At 40.8% G+C, this 16,580-nt stretch overlaps 1 long non-coding RNA gene across 1 annotated transcript; it reads left to right on the top strand.

The window, feature by feature from the left end:
- Window positions 1-3,952: 3,952 nt before the first annotated feature.
- LOC109366135 lies at window positions 3,953-14,056 on the top strand. Its single transcript, XR_002112246.1, has 3 exons — window positions 3,953-4,020; window positions 7,001-7,121; window positions 11,131-14,056. It is a non-coding gene; the product is annotated as an uncharacterized LOC109366135 (long non-coding RNA).
- The last annotated feature ends 2,524 nt before the right edge of the window (window positions 14,057-16,580 follow it).

Raw genomic sequence — 16,580 nt, 5'->3', positions numbered from 1 at the left:
ACGAGGCTGAGAGCCAAACACATGTACCTTGGGCCAGCAGCTGCAGACCAGTGAGACATCCTCCAGCATCTCATGCTGCTCTGCCTGGCTGTGGTCAAGTCAGCTGAGTCACACCTCACAGTGAGGCTTGGAAAAGACAGGATTTTGCAAAGATAGAAGTGAAGTTCTAAGGTTTTACTCATAATTTCTCTATATATTTTTCCACATTTCACCCCACTACTCGGAGTAGTCCCTCTGGGAATCCCCAGCCTCAGTGCCAGTGGGGAGAACTGAGTAATCAAAGACAAATTAAAAATCTGTTTTATGCTTGATTGTCTTTGAAGAAAAAATTAACTTAGGTAGGGAGAATGAAGGACTAAACTGATACACCACACGTTCATTTCCCTTTTATCATTAATATTAGTAGACATATGTAGTTACCTGTTCATATGTGTGTGTATATATATTATATGTAATATATTTGTTCCACTATAAAGACTTTTGAAGCATATTTTTGTTAGTAACTTTTTAAACAATAATTTCTTTGTTGATCTTTCATTGCTGATCGTGAAATACAGTAGTGGTATTCTTCGAAGGGATTTATTTTATGATGTCAGCATTTCATTTGTTTCTTAAAAAAAAAAAAACAAACAAAAAAAACACAACACCTTTTTCTATAGCTATCCCAGAGGCTCAAATTACCCAGGAGAAGCATCTATTGTGCCTCAACACAGGCAGTGATGAAGCAGGGCTAGGATTCATCTAGGAATCAGCAGCTGAAGGAGAAGGGGCCAGGACCAGAGACTACAATCTATGTTCAACGGGTACCAGCGTGCAACCAGGCCACAATGTCTCAGTGTTTGACCAGATCTGCAGAAGAAAAACTGATGCTTTGGGCTTAGCTGAAATGGAGTTGGAGTTGAAATGGCCCAAAAGGCCCTAACAGGGGGTGGAAAGAGCCAACAAAGTCCATGGGTATACCCTGACATCTGTGTAGCTGATTCTTTGTGAAGCAGAATAAAGCATGAAAGCTGCTTAGTAGTTGCTCAGAGTAGTGCATGGCTTCAGGCACAACCAGTGAAAACAACAACAACAAAAAAAGTAGTTTTTTTTCTCTCTCAGTTTTCTGGCAGATGAAAAATGCAGGAACCTATTTTTGGAGGCAGCCAGATAATGAGAGTGGGAAACTCACATATTGCGTTGTGCTCACTGCATGGGAAACAAGGAGACTAGAAAACACCCTTACCTTGCCACCTAGCTGACTGAGAGCATCCATACTTGCTCATATTTTATGTTTCATCTCATAAAACTGAAATATCAAATGAGTTTCCTAGATACATTCCTTATGGTTGAGATTTATTGCAAGGAAATGAAAACAAACAAACAAAAAACCCACCAAAAACAACAAATTAATCATGTTTCCAATAATGTAATTCCCTTAGCATGACTGAGGTGTTAGGCAGCTTTCAGAGATGCCTTACCTCAGACCAGAACAGAGGAAAACATACAGGCTATATGTTGCACAAAAACATACAAAAAATCCCAAGACTGCTCAGCAACAAGACAGCTACAGCACTATATGTGCAAGCTTGTGGCTAGCAGCATTTAATGTTGCAAGTCAAGCTGCAGTCCTGCCACAGAAGCAAGCTGACTGCTGCAGAGTAACATACTGTGAAGCTGCTTGCACTGTGTCTTGTGGCAGTGCAGCCCATGCCTCTGCCTGCTCTGTGTAACAGCCCCAAGCTGCTCTGCAAAGGGAAGGATGCACTCCTGTCTGAGCTGGACTCTGAAAGGCAGACTCTACTTGGCAGCCTGCTTGCTTCTGATGGTGTGCTAAAGCTACTCCAAACCATAGCTTCTTCTCACCTGAAGCACTCTCACACCCAAAAAAGGAAGAGAAAACAACAAATATGGACAGCCAGGACTCCCCTGATCCTCATCCTTTCCTTCCAGATTTTAAAGTATGTTGCCCACAGCTCAAGGTAGATGCAGGAGCAGCTGATGGTCTCTGCAGCTGCTGAAGTCTCACCTTGAGCAGCTGTCAACCTTTTCCTCGCTCTTTCCCACTCTTCTCCATTATTACAGTGCAAGCATGCATCTGAGGTCTGGCTCTAGAAAAATAAGCCTGCTGGCTCAGCCAGTGAGCAGGTAGGTACTTGCCAATGAACTGAGACTCTTACTGCACCCCTAGGTCAGAACCATGTCCTGGCTGTGTGCTATAGCTTAGGACACACCACAAACCTAATCTCCTCCCACTATTCCAATCTGCCACACAGCAGTCAGTAATTATCTGTTTGTTAATTAAAATAAACAGAAACCAGGTGGTGCCAGGTTGTTTGTTACAGGCTCTAGGCAATGATACTTGCTTTCAATATCTCATGAAAGCCTGTGGTAACAAAGTGGGACAAACTAAAAAATGCCAATATGATCCCTTATTAATGCTATAGATCTTCTTTTGCCCTAGTGCCACACTTTATGTTGCTGCTCACTTGAATTCATAGAGTTAACTGAAAACAAGCAATAAAGAGCTTGTGACAGATCTGAGCTAGGAGAAGTAAAATAATGACAGGGTTAAGCCAAGCCCCAGGTACGCAGCTTCAAAGGAGTGAGAATAAAACTGCCAAGCCAGGCTGGGAGACTCCTCAGTAGCTGAGCTCGCTTTCAAAGGAGCTCCTAGCACCTCAGAGATGCTTGAAAAGGGCAGGGGATTATTGGAGCCAGGAGTAGCTGATAGGCTAAAGATATGTTAAAAAATAAATCAGGGGAAGTAGGCTGCAAAGGGGATGGATAGCTTCCAGTTCTCTTTATCAGGGAAAAATGCCAGGTCTGCCTAAGCTCCAGCCAGGAAAGTTAAGCATGAAAACAAAACTGATATATATGGCACCACTCTTTTAAACCCATTTTACAAAGCATTGTGCAGATTTTTTTTTTTAAAAAAGTATTTGGAAGCTGCTAGAAGGAGATTTTCCCATGCTGGCAGCTCTGTACCCCAAATTCTGAGGTGAAATTGGATAATCTAATCCAGGAGGCATCCCCTGGCATCTTGGGAACAGATGAAGGGAAAGGAGACGGTCATTGAGACGTGGAGCAGGGATAGTAGAACAGCAGATTGAATGGAGCGACGTTGCAGGTGTTCTGCTTGAGTTCTTCCTGCACAGTGCAAGACTTTTCCTTACAGCTCTGGATTGTTGACCAAGTGATCATTTTTTCTTTATAAACTAGTCAGTAATTCCTCATAAATCCATCCTTCTGTCTCACAGAGTTGCATTGACTTCTCATTCTTCACTCCCTTTGGCAGCCCAGAAAATGCTGTAGTAAGCTGATCATGCTTCAATAGCTCTTTCATAAATGGGCTAGTCAATAATTAAATTAATATATTTTCTGACAATGAAGAAAATATTTTCAGCAGAACTGTGAGCTATTGATACTCTGCTTCCAGCATATTTTGAGACCACTGCAAGCTCTGAACTCAGCACAGAAAAAAAAAAAAAAAGCAGCTGAATTTCATTAATTTGATTTAGCCTGAATAATTCATGTAGTTCCTGTCTGTAGTCTGTTTTATCTGGAGACACAAAGGCTCTTTAAAGTTGGGCAGTATAGTTATCTTTTTGCAGGTGAGGAAGCAGGAACACTCTAAGTGCTATCGCATCAGACAGCAGACTGGGTTTTCTTCAAGTAGACACAGAGTCCCTTTTTGCAGTAGTTCTGTAAGAAGACAAATCTGAATTGATGCATTGTGAAAATAATTCCAGAAATTTGGCTATTGATTCTGAATGTAATACCCGTATGAGTTACAATTCTGCAAAGTATGTTATTTAATCTGTCTTAATGTAGCAGAAATTCTAAGTCACGGCCTGAAACAGTGATTGAGCACATGGTGGGAAGGCAGGGCCAACCCAGGGAAGCTCAGGTGTATGCAATGCACCTGAATGACTGGAGGGGGTAGATCCTGGCTCCACCCCTTCCCAGACTTCATTTAATGGTTGGCAGTAGAGGTAACTGTATTTTGCTGAGATCTCTGTGTGCTGAGGTCTTCTGAAGGTAAGTAGTTTTTTTCCTTTGCTTTTTGTGCTCCTAGCTGTTGCGTTTGAGCAAGCCCTCACTTGTTGCAGCCTGGTACCTTGCTACTCTGCTGTTATTGCTGTGCTTTCCTTTATGTTACAATAAATATTTAAGTATTTAATGTAGCGTTGCTCTGTGTTGACCAGACAAACCAAAATCTGAAGAAGATAAGTGATGGGATTACAGTAGCCTTTACCTGTGTGCTTGGTGTGTGGTGGCACCCAGGCTTTACCTTAGCTGAGTCTTGATGAGATGAAGTCTCTTACAGCAGTGCTATTGGCAGTACTAAGGGGCTGCCCCCCACACTGGTTTAGTTCCCCTCACTTGGGATTACCACCAAATAAAGCCACAGAGTTGGCATCCAAATTTAACAACCTTCTTTTCTTAAAAAATGGCCTGAACAATGGAATTCATATTAGTTGTGCAGGAAGCACAGATCTGGGATTGAATTTGTCAATTCAAACTTCTAGAGTCCAGCTAGAGCAACGTGTGCTGCTGTCATATTTTCTCGGTTATTGTCAGGAGAGCCCTAATATTTTGACCACTTACAGCTTTCCAAACTGGAGAAAGAGATGGTGCTTTCTAAATTCAAAACCATTATTCCCTATGTTCAAATTGACTATGAAGGAATGGATTCAGCTCTCAGTAACCTTCTTGTTGTAGAGGGGGAAACCTATCCATGTACTTAGGAGTTAGCATGCTGTTAGCTTTAAAGATCTAACTTCTTGATAGATCACTATGTCTAGCCAGCAAATTACTGTGGGTTTCAGGTATGTTTGAAGATTATTTCCAGGTAGTAGAAAATACTCAGTGGGAAACTTCCCCTTTTTTTACTTATCAGGGTAGAAGCTTGGTAAAGCTTTATATGTATATTGCAGAAGACTAGAGCTAGTGGCATTTATATGTAATTTTGCTATGACAGACGAAACCATTATATCTTAAACTGCATATTGCCAAGAAGGATAAGAAAGGCAAATAGGACACAAAGAAAATGCTTGCTGGAGGAGGATGGAAAAGAGTGTCACACTATTATTGCAGTTGTAGTGGCCCATAATTCAGGGAACACTGAATTTAGGAAACACTGTTACAGATAGCTTTGTGACTGATAGACAGAACTATCAAGCATGGTAGGAGAGAAAGGGCTACAAGTGCAACATTGAGAATTTCCTAGTCTGTTTTTTTCTTTATTCTTTTAAGTTTGTTTTACCAAACATCTTGCATCATTTTTGTTCAAAATCCCATCTTGCTTCTTTTGCTGTTGTTCATAAGGTTGGTGTAACAATTAGCTAGGTAACTCAGGAGCTGTTTGCTGTAGTTTGCTCCTTAGATGTCAGGCAGGCCAGAGAAAAAAGTCAGAAATCAGACAGCAGTAAGTGGACCAAATAATATTAGATCCCTTGAGTTTCAGAGATCAGAAGAATAGAAGTAGTTGTTTCAGAACACTTGTGTACTGAAGTGAAGTCTTACATGATCAAATAAAGAGGAAAAAATAATTAAATTTTTCTAGGGATTGTTGTTATTACTGTGTTTGGAATAGATGTTTGTTGTTTGTTTGCTTTGTTTTGTATTGTTTTCCTGGGTAAGTCAGAACCTGGTGAAAGTTAATACTCATCCAAAATGAGAAACTGTATATAATCTTCAATAGTTTATTTTAAAAGAAACAACAGCTGTTAAAGCACCTAAGATCCCTTCCATTGTCTTGGAGTGGAGGGGGAAGAGAAGATACACATACAGGTAACATGTTCTATTTTGCTCACAAAAATTCTATGTACTCTGAAAATGGACTGTACTTTAGAGAAAAATAATGCCTTTTTTGGAGGAATGATATAGCAAACATATTTTCAATCTTATGTGATCTGCGCATAAAATCCCTAGCATTTCTATAAGGAGTTATTCTAACTTTAATCTGAGCCATAGAGTGATCACCGTGTGCATGTGGACTGCCAGCAAGAATGCTGTGACAATAAATTGTTTTCATGATACAGTTGCAATGATAAGATTTGAAAACTGTTTCCTTGGTGGTCCTCTCTGTATTAGAGAGAATCATGAAGAGTTCTTAAATAAAGTCAATCTTTGATATCATAGCTGATGAGCTCTACAAATTGGATTTGGTAAAAATGGCACTGCTACTAGTTGTAAACAAAACGTTTTCTTTGGAAAGAGCTCAACAGCCTACTATTTTTTTTTCCATGTGCATTTCAGCAAGAGACTATGTTCTGATTATAGCTGTGACCAGTATGTTCCCAAATATAAGAAATGTGTGAATAATTGTCTACTTGGACTTGGTCAGAGTAGTCATACTTGCCTGATAGACACCACTGAACTGTAAGGAATAATACTTAATTCTGAATAATTTTTTACTTCTAAGATCACCTCCAATCTTCATATAGCTCCTTCTCCATGACACCAGCAGCCACTTGCCTTGAACTTGAAAGTCACCAGCCACTCTTTTTTTAATTTAATCCTGTCAATGGATCCAATTGAGCACACTGTGAGGCTTTTTCTCTATTGAAAAAAGTAAACCAGATTAATTAAATTGATTTAAACTTACGTAAATTACTATGATAAATGTACTGAAGCTGTTTTTAACCCATGTTCGAATTGATTTTTCTTTCCTCAGTTCTGCTCCTTCCATGAATGCCAATCACAATTATTTTTTAACTAGTGCATTTATCTAGAACTGTCAAAGTCACAATATAAGTGAAGAATGTCAAAGTATGATTTTTCATCCTTTGTTTGAGCAAAATGGAACTTTTCTAATGTCTTATTGCATGCTAGAAGGAGTACAGGAAACTGGAACAAGACACAGAGGTAGTAGAAATGGGCAAAATGCACATTCATAAAAGGTTTGGGGAGTGAGAAAAATTGAAAGCAATCATAATAGTTAGAATCTCTCATTTTCCAACTTATTATCGCTGCCTATTTCTATGTCACTTCTCATTGTTTTTACTGTATATAGACAATTCCCTCTGCTGTGGGATCCTTTTCATCTGCTGCAGGATCAACCAAAAACACCATGAGAGAGTCCAAGAGAGCTCCCTGTGTCAGAAACATCAGCAGTGATGACCTGCAGCCACACGGTAGGACTTGTAAAACAGTATGGTTGGGCTTCCAGAGTATACTCGGGAAGTCTCTAATTTCATGCTGAAAGCCTACGGACTTGTCATATTGACAATTTCTGGATATGTTCTGTTGCTTTAATGTAGGTCTCTTAAACCCTCAAGACCTTTCAAAAAGCTGCAGCAGCTGCCTATGCTCAAGTGTGGCATAGCCTTACAGCTGGGAAAGGGGTCTGCAACAGTTTTTGTCACGTTCTGTGCACAGATTACTGCTGCATTATCGTTGAACATGTCCAGCTACTCAGTGTAAACATTTCCTGAGTACGGGAGCTTCTATGTACATAGCAAAGAGACAGCTTTTAAAGTCCAATATCTTGGGAAGAACTGGCACATAGTTGTTATTTATATAGCATTGTTGGAGTTTAAGTAACATGAGTAGAGCATATAATCTCTTGTTGTAAGCTCTTCATATGAGGATGAATGCCATCCACAAGGACTCCTAGTTCAGCAAATGGAAATACCATAATCAGTTTTGATAGTATTCCTCAAATTGCTTTAGTTTGCTACAGCTTTTGTATGTTATTTGTCATCAGCTCAGTGTTAATGCACTTGTTGCTGTCTTGTCATGAGGAATAACTTGTCCATTCAGCTTTCTGCAGCACAGAAGATGCTCATCTGGAATAAAGAAATACTTCATCAGGAGCCATTGCACTGAAGACTTTCAGCATTTTGGATAACAGAAAAATCAGTGCTCTTTTTTATGTGTAGAGTGCCAGAGACTTACACTATCTGACTGGCAGATGTCATGCTGCCAGGGCCTTATGTTTTGTTTTGTCCTAGGCCACAACACTGTGGATGCTCTATCACCTCTTTTCTTCCTTGTAATTTCATACAATCATACAATCTTGTAGTATCCCAAATTGGAAGGGACTCACAAGAACCATGGCTTCTGGCTGTACATGGGGCCAACCAACAATCAAACCCCATGTCTGAGAGTGTTTTCCAACTGCTTGTTGACTTCCAGCAGATTGGGGCTGTAACCAATGCCCTGGAGAGCTTTTGCCAGTGCCTTACCACCCTCTGATGAATAATCTTCTCTCAATACTTAACCTGACTTTCCCCTGATGCAAGTCCATGCCATTCTCTTGGGTCCTGTCACTGTCACCAGAGAATAGAGCTCTCCCCATCTGTTGCCTCTCTGCTCCTGCTGTGAGGAGCTGAAGGCTTTGTGACACTCATCAGATGCTCTCTGATAGCTTTATGTTCTGCTTATATTGTGGACCCCAAACCTGTACCTAGTGCTCGAGGTGAGGCTGCACCAGCACAACATTTCAATTGCTCAAGAGTACAACAACTTATGAACCATTTCAGAAGATCTCAAGCACAGGATAGTTTCTGGTTTTGTATCACAGATATTATCTACTAGAATTCTTTGATGTAAAATTTGAGATGTCTTAGTATGTCTCATAGACTTTGAAAGGACACTTACCCTTCAGTAATGGTATTCTTGCTGCTCATTTTTCTTTCTGGAAAATTCTTTGGATAGATTGAGGTGGAGAGAGCAGAGTCTGAGCTCAGGGAGTAGAAGGATCTGCATACCTGGTAGGCTTTCCAGAGGACAGCAGGTGACAGCTCACAGAATTAGCTATCAGGCATCTTAGTGGGTATGAGTCAACCCTGAAATCCAGCTGTGAAGTGTTTTGCATGTCTAGCACCCCTTGATGTTTTGTCCTCAGTACTTCTGTGCTGGATTACTGAGTCAGGGAAAGCTGCAAAGTAGTACTAGCCTTCTTGACTGAATTTAAGCTCTACTACTCAGGACCTGCTTTCTTGAGAAGGATTTCAAGGTATGTGCAGGAAGGAATACATTATGGTGGTATTTACTTGCTTGTACTTCAACACAGACATTATATCTGTCTGTTAAGTCGTTCTTATTGCTTAGTATAGAGCTTAGTGTAGTGTAGTGTAGTGCTTAGTGTAGTTGACATGGCAGTTAAATGTTCTGCAGAATATGATAGGAATGTTAATTTATCCCAGTGTAGTAAGGAGTAAATCCTGGTGATGCATACATCAGGACAAGCACATTCTTCACACTATTCCTCTGTTCTTCATCCCAGGAGCTGAGGACAGGACTCTGGCTCTACAGCTAGATACAAATGTGCACAGAAATAAGGAAAAGATAAGTGCTTGCCACAGTAGTTTATGCTCCTGTAGCAAAAGAGACAGAAATTTTATATGATTCTGGCTCTAAATCCTGTGTTTGCTTGTTAATTAGGACTTACTTGAAATTGTCCTGAGAACATGTTAAGAGGAGCAAGTCAAAAGGAGCTGCTATTCTAGTAGTGAAAATAGTATAGATGAATTTAATGCAGTGCTTTTTCCCACAGACTCTGGTTTCCATACCTTTTTTTGAAATTCCATATTCATTCAGAGAATCCTTTATAATCCATTATCATACACTTTGACTGTGAAACTTACTGTAGAGGGTACTGTGGGACATAGCTTCTCTGGTCGTCAGTCTAACCTCTGGAATCAAGCAGGATTAAACACCGAAATAATTCTACTTTCCATTTATCCATCTTTATCTTGAACACTGCTAATGATAGTGACACAATGACCTCATTGAGTGGTATCTTCCTAAGCATGATTCATCCTAATAGTCATGTCTGCTGCTGATACTTCAGTACTTCAGAACTAAAATAATAATAATTCAGCAAAGACTTAAAATTGATAAGTTTAATTAGTCACAAAAATTGAGTTATTTGCAAACTGTGATTAAAACAATGTGTTCTGTCTTTTATTTTTAATTCCTTCAGACTTTTAAATTTAGCTCAACAAGCACTGTTCCCACTCCCTTGCAGAATTACAGTTATCTTGCCAATGAGGCCTGCAAAATAGTGACAAATGAAAAAAAGATAACATCAAAAAGCACTTCACACTTTGAGAAGATCGTGCCAATATCTGGAGATCAGACTTTGTTTTTTTAAAGAGATCTCTCTCTCTCTCTCTCTATATATATATTTAGAAATACCAGAGAGTCACTGGAAAATATAGTAAGTATTCCTAAACTGTTGAAGGGATTATTCTGATATATTTTTTTTTCCCCTGTGGTTATTTGCAGTTACCTCTTGATGAACTTTAAATGGCTATTCAGTCATACGCATTATGAATCTTGACTAAGCCAATGATCCCAGAAAGTGTTCATCTTTGCAGTTGAGCAAGAAAAATGGCAAAGGAGCTGAATCTTAACTATTTTTAATCTAGCAATAAATTAGACTAATTGATAATTAGTGTTGGTCAAGCACTTTGCTTTATATACATTCATTTTATTTTCACTTTTGTATAATGTCATGTGGGAATAAGTCATTTCATAGATCTCATCCTTTCATATTTTAGAATAAAATTACAAAAAAACCCAAACAAATGAGCAAAAACACAAACAAATAGTGGAAAGATTACTCTTTCCAGTTCTTTTTCCTTCTGGACTTTTCTGATTCCCACTCAGCATAGTTATGCATGCAGGTACACCTCAACTACAATGATTGTAGGACTGTAGGAGGACTCCCTTAAAAAGGGAGCTCAAGAAGTCTCATGGCAGGCAGAGGTTGCTCGAGGCTTTCTTCGGTCAGGACTTGAAAACATTTATGGAGAGCCAATGTCTGTCCTGGGTAGCCAGTGTTGCTACTTGATTGAAGCATTTAGCAGTGCTTGTAGTAATCTGTGCTTCAAGAATGCAGTGGTTTTTCTGTCTTCCTAGTATCAAGTTACTAGGAAAAACTGGGTAAACTCCAGTATGCTCCAAGCTTCAATGCAGCTTCAAGGTCTAGTCAAGAGTAGTCTGGCAGTCCCAGGCAGCCTAACTAAGCAAGTAAGCCATTTTTGCTTCCTGTAGTTTGTGTTCAATAAAGCCAATCATAACACTGTACCAGGGGAAAAAAAAAAAAAGACAGAAGAGCACTGCAAAGGTCAATCCTCTTCCTCTTCCTCCCCTTATAGAACTAATTAAAATGTGGCTTGTGTATTGTTACAGATATATGGATCAGCTCTGAGAAGACAGCTTTGTGCAGCAGGAGCCAAGGCATATGGTACTCAATGTACACAAGGCCAGAGAGTAAAGACATGAGACGTTTGAATTAAGCACGAAGGGCAGGCAGTGCCAGCAAAGACACAGACACGGTCACAGCAGTACAATTTTAAATGTCTGTAACAGGCAGATAAAAAGAAGAGAGAAAAGCTATACATGCCAGCACCATCTTGACTGCTGCTTGGAACTGTGACCCCCCTTCTGTTCTCGCCTCATGCATCCTCTCTTCATCCTCATGCCCCTGATCACAACCCTGGGGAAGGAGGCCAGGAGGACAATGCCATCCTCACGTTTTGTATGGGCTGGGGCTGCTGTCCAATGAGTCTTGCTTGTTCTGCCGGCTTGATTTATGTTTGGCTCTGTCACTTTCTTTCTTATGGGAGCTATGGTAGCAGTAATTAGGAATCAAGAAGCCCCTGACAGACAAGTTATTTTAACTAGGACAAGTCTGTCAGTGAAATATAATAAGATTAAGGCATATGATAGGTATGGCTGATTTTTTTCTTTCTGGAGGTTAGAACGTTTTCTTTTTGAGAAACTCCTTTGATTCCTCCACAGTCTGCCTAATGGCATTTCTCCCTGACAAAAACACTCTTGTTCTTCTCTTGATGTGAATTGTTTCAGATATTGAAATCTTTTGTTTTGTTTTGTTTTTAATGCTTGTCCAGCAAAACCAGTACGTTACTTTGGTCTGGAATCTAGAAGGATGTATTTGTCTGCTCACCTCAAGTGTTTCCTTGGATGCTGTTTACTTGGAGAGTAGACGGCCAGAAGGACCTTAAGATCACTTATACAACCTCTTACATATTACAGATCGTTAGGTTTCACTGAGTTATCTCTGTATTGAAAGAGTATAATGAAGGAGAAACAGTGAAACAGCTCTTAGTCTAAGGGCAACCTGCTCTTGTAAGGCCTTTTCTTGTGCTACTCAAGATGTTGATTACCTAGCTTGCAAATGGAGTAATTAACATCCTCTGCTGTGAAGTATGTCTTCCTTCCCAGTTAAGGGAGTCAGGTTAGCACTCCTTACTCACACAAAAGGGACTAGACGTGGATAGCTCTGAGTGTGGAAACAGCAATGGCAAGATCCTTTCCTAAGGCAGGAAAGCAAGTGGATGCTTCTAGACAAGTATCATGGCTGTGTTATTGTGTAATCCCCAAAATATTTTCCAAGTCATGGGCCCTAGTGTGCCTCCTATCTGTCCCTGAGACTGCTTTGCCCCATGTAGAGCAGAGCTCTCCTTTGCAGCCCAACTGTGCCAGCACATCTGCTACAGGAGGACGCTTCTTTTACACAACAGGGTTTCCCAAACCCATGCATCAGCTGGAGGGGTGACAGCAAAAATGAACAAAGTCTGTGAGATGGAGTTGTCTGTTTGTGTGCACAACTTAAAGGTGAGTGAGGAAATAAAGTAGTATTGCATTGTCATACTCCTGCTGAAAAGGATTTCTCAATACCTGTTTCTTCAACCTCATGAGGAATTGGTTTGATTTTTCTCATATCTGTACTGCAGTTTCTGATTGATGAGAAGTAGCAGATTGAGAAGGGTTATTATTCTTTTCATAGAAAACCAGGATTATTTAAAGAATTTGTTAGTTCTGGACAAGTAGAGACACTTAAATCAGGGAGTAGGTTAGGCTGACATTTAATTATGTAATGAGGAAGGAGAGGAAGCATACAAAAAAAAAGAACAAACAAAAATAATTGTAATGTGGTTTATTGAATAGCACAAATAGATTGAATATGCTATTGGGCTGCACAAAAACAGCATCACACGATTATTAAGAGTTCATTTCTTTTTTTACTCGCAGATTAGGGACTTTCTCCTTGTTGCTTTTCCAGTACTGAATATCAACAAGGGAAATAACTGTCTGCCTGCAGCTTTCTGAGGATGTGCTGTTATTGCTTTCTTTTGAGATTCATCTTGCTTTTCAGCCTGAGATTTTGAGTCTGTGGGTGACCTATTCTACAAGCAAAGCAGGGAAGTTAATAGAATTCTTAATTAACCTCTGAAGGATTCATTTATTTTGTCACCAAATTAGGCAAAGGGCAAGTAGGTAAATGTCTACAACTGTCCAAAAGCTACTGGTGACTGCATGGCTACTACGTACTCTGCTGAAATTACAGCTGCAGCAGTGAAGTAAGTGAAATCTTGAAGCAGAGGCAATCAGATGTGAGATGGGATCTCTACCTGTCCTCCTCAAGAGAAATGGAGCTATCCCAGATGCTTTATTTTTGAACCGGCCATGAACCTTGTCCAATTGTAAGCTGAGGTATTCACAGATTATTTATTGTATTTTTGATTGTGTCTTTGTTGCTCACCCGAGGTGATGGAACCTGATAAATTCAATTTAATTTTACCTTTTCTGTATTGTATAATCTGTCTTTTTTATATGGACTCAGCTGCTTGGTTTCAGGCACCAATGATATTGCAGTGTAGTTCTATGTATGTGTGTAAATATTCCCCTACAAGAGCCAAAAATATTACAGTCAGTTTGGTATATTCCCCTCTGCAACTAATGAGAAAGATATAGTATTTCTGTGGTGGATGTGAAAAATAGGCATTGTCACCCCAGAGCCTCCCACACCTGTGTATGATCTGGGTCCTGTGTCTCTCCCTGCCTGTGCCACAGGGCAGTGAGGAGGGAAGGGAGAAGCAGCTCAGTGTGCACGCCTCCATGTTTCTTTTCCTCTTGCTTTGTCAGTTATCTGTGTCTTACTGAGGTGTTGGGGATGGCTGGAGAGGCAGGGCTTTTGCAATAAAAATTTTCCTGATAGGAGGCTTGAAGGATTTCAAATAGAGAACTTTTGTGTACACCAGTACCTGCCCTCTCTGCCATTGCCTGTCCCCTAGCAGCACAACGGAGTCTGTTACCTCTGTGTTACACAGTGCTATGTATGGAGACACTGGGGCCAGGCTTGAGAAAGCCAGGCAGAACCACTACAGCCTCAGGATAGCACTCACCCCAAATCACCACCAGTATGAAGACCTTCTCCTCAGAATGTCTCACAAGGGCAAGGAAGATGAACCTCAGCTCTACCCTAAGTTTGGCCCAGGTGATGCTGCTGTAGAGTAACCCAAGCAAGGATTGTCTTGCACCCTCCAGCTGCAACTACTTCAATCCAGGTATAAAATACTTCTTCCACACAAGCCACAAAGAAAAAAAGAAAAGTAATAAGACCTACACCTAGCCTGTTTGACTGTTAGTCAGTGGGTTTAAATGCTTAACAAAGTACATTTTCACAATTATACAGAATCTATTCTTATCTTTCATTAAAATTAATTTTAGTATTATATTAATGAAGATGCCAAACATTCCATAGTTGAATGTCATCAAGCTGAGAAACAGCTCTAATGGGAGCTGAACATGCATAGCACTGTCTTTGAAATCAGGCCAAGAGTGCTCAGACTGCAAGGGATATTTAGCCACATGAACAACATCTCGAGTAATTATTAAAACATTAAAACACACTGCTCTCAGTTAGCCACTACTGACTGCGATGCTGATACCACCAGACAGTGGGCCTGGGGTTTCCCTCTGCAACAGGAAACAGAGGGCTGCCAAGCAAGGTGACTGCCCCAAAGACAACAGCTTCCTACTAACGCCCCGCATACTGCAATGTCCAAGTTGATGCAGGTAGGTATGCCTGTGGCTTAATCAGCAGGAATGAGGCTACACAAACACTATTGTTCTGCTCCACTCAGCTGCTAGATGAGTCTGAAGAGGCCACTGAGCACAAAGAGCAAGCGTAGTCCTTATCTAAACAATGTCATACAGACAGGGAGTATTTCCAGAATATCTGGTGGTTTCACCCAGACACGGATTTGGATACTGTTATAGCTGAATGTTGGGCACTACAACATGAATGGGAATGTGCTAGGTGTGAGAGCTGGGGAGTTGCAACCTAACCCAAAAGGCTGCCGGGCTCTGTTCCTTCCAGGAGGCGTAGGGGAGAGCAGACCTTATCTTTCCACTGCTGTGGAAGTGTGCAGTTGCCAGGGGGGGAAAGGAGAGAGGAGGATTTCTTAGCAGCATAATCCGACTCAACTGGGGTTTGGTTTGTGCTGAAAACAGCTGGCTTTCTGCCCAGAACTGAGAATGAACTTTAGAGGATTTCCAGTGGGTGATCCACATCTTCAAAAGCATTCCTCTGGCACAGCAGCGTGCTCCAGTGGGCCTCATCTGCAGACCTGTTAGATGGAAGCTGCTGAGGTGTTCAGAGTGAGCTGAAGTATTAAAAATTAATATTGGCAAAAGGAATAGTTCCCATAAACAGACATTACCAACCTGAAATTTAGTCATTAAGAAGGAGAAAAAAAAAAGAAGTAATTTCAAGTGTTACGTCTAACTGATTTCCTTGGGGAACACTCCACAGTTTTATCGCTGCATTTCTGTTTTCTGCAGATGCTCCTCTCACCTCAGTGGCTTCGTGTAGGTTTCACATAAACAGGAAAGTAATGAAAGGAACTCGACAAAAATAAATAGGGAGGAACAACAGGATGGAAAAGATGAAATTTCAAATGTATTTAAATTACGGGAATTAAATTTTTTTTGTTAAATTATAAGGTGATATATCACAGAATCACTGAGTGGCCAGGGTTGGAAGGGACCTCAAGGATCATGAAGCTCCAACCCCGCTGCCACATGCAGGGCCACCACCCTCCCCATTTAATACTAGACCAGGCTGCCCAGGGCCTCATCCAATCTGGCCTTGAACACCTCCAGGGATGGGGCATCCACAACCTCTCTGGGCTCTCTGGGCAGCCTGTTCCAGCACCTCACCACTCTCTCTGTAAAGAACTTCCCCCTGACATCCAACCTAAATCTTCCCTCCCTCAACTTAAAACCATTTCCCCTTGTCCTGCTGTTATCTACACTTTTGAATGATACTTCAGATATATGATTGATTTAACAAGTATGTATACATGTAAGCTCCTCTGAGAGTCTAAGTAGAAGTTTTAAATGAAATACTTTAGAATACAGAGTTTAAAACCTCCTTCTATTTATTTTCAGAGATACTTCTAGTACTTAAGAGACCCACACAGATGTCTTGGTCACATGAAGTGCTCTGGTTCTGTGGAAAAAGGGCCACAGAACTGAACTTTCTGGAGCCAATAATCCCACCTGGACACCAGCTCCAAGCCTGGTGGCTGTTTGAGAGCAAGAAGGCTTTCCAGAAGCATGTTTTATCTACACTTTCCTAATTGACTGGAGTAGAGACACGCCACACTGTGTTTTGAGGGGAAAGCATGTGATAATTCCTACGAACTCAGTATCGCAGCAGCAAATGAACACAGTACCGTGTTGCCTAGCTGTAGGCAAAAGGAAATTTACGAGGAGAAGAGGAGGCAGCGGAGCAACGCCCGAGTCCACCCGGCCCGCGCCCCAAACCC

This window comes from Meleagris gallopavo, chromosome 2, assembly GCF_000146605.3.
Source record: "Meleagris gallopavo isolate NT-WF06-2002-E0010 breed Aviagen turkey brand Nicholas breeding stock chromosome 2, Turkey_5.1, whole genome shotgun sequence".
Lineage (NCBI taxonomy): Eukaryota > Metazoa > Chordata > Aves > Galliformes > Phasianidae > Meleagris > Meleagris gallopavo.
The sequence above is the reverse complement of the archived record's forward strand: the minus strand, read 5'-3'. Positions and strand labels throughout refer to the sequence as shown.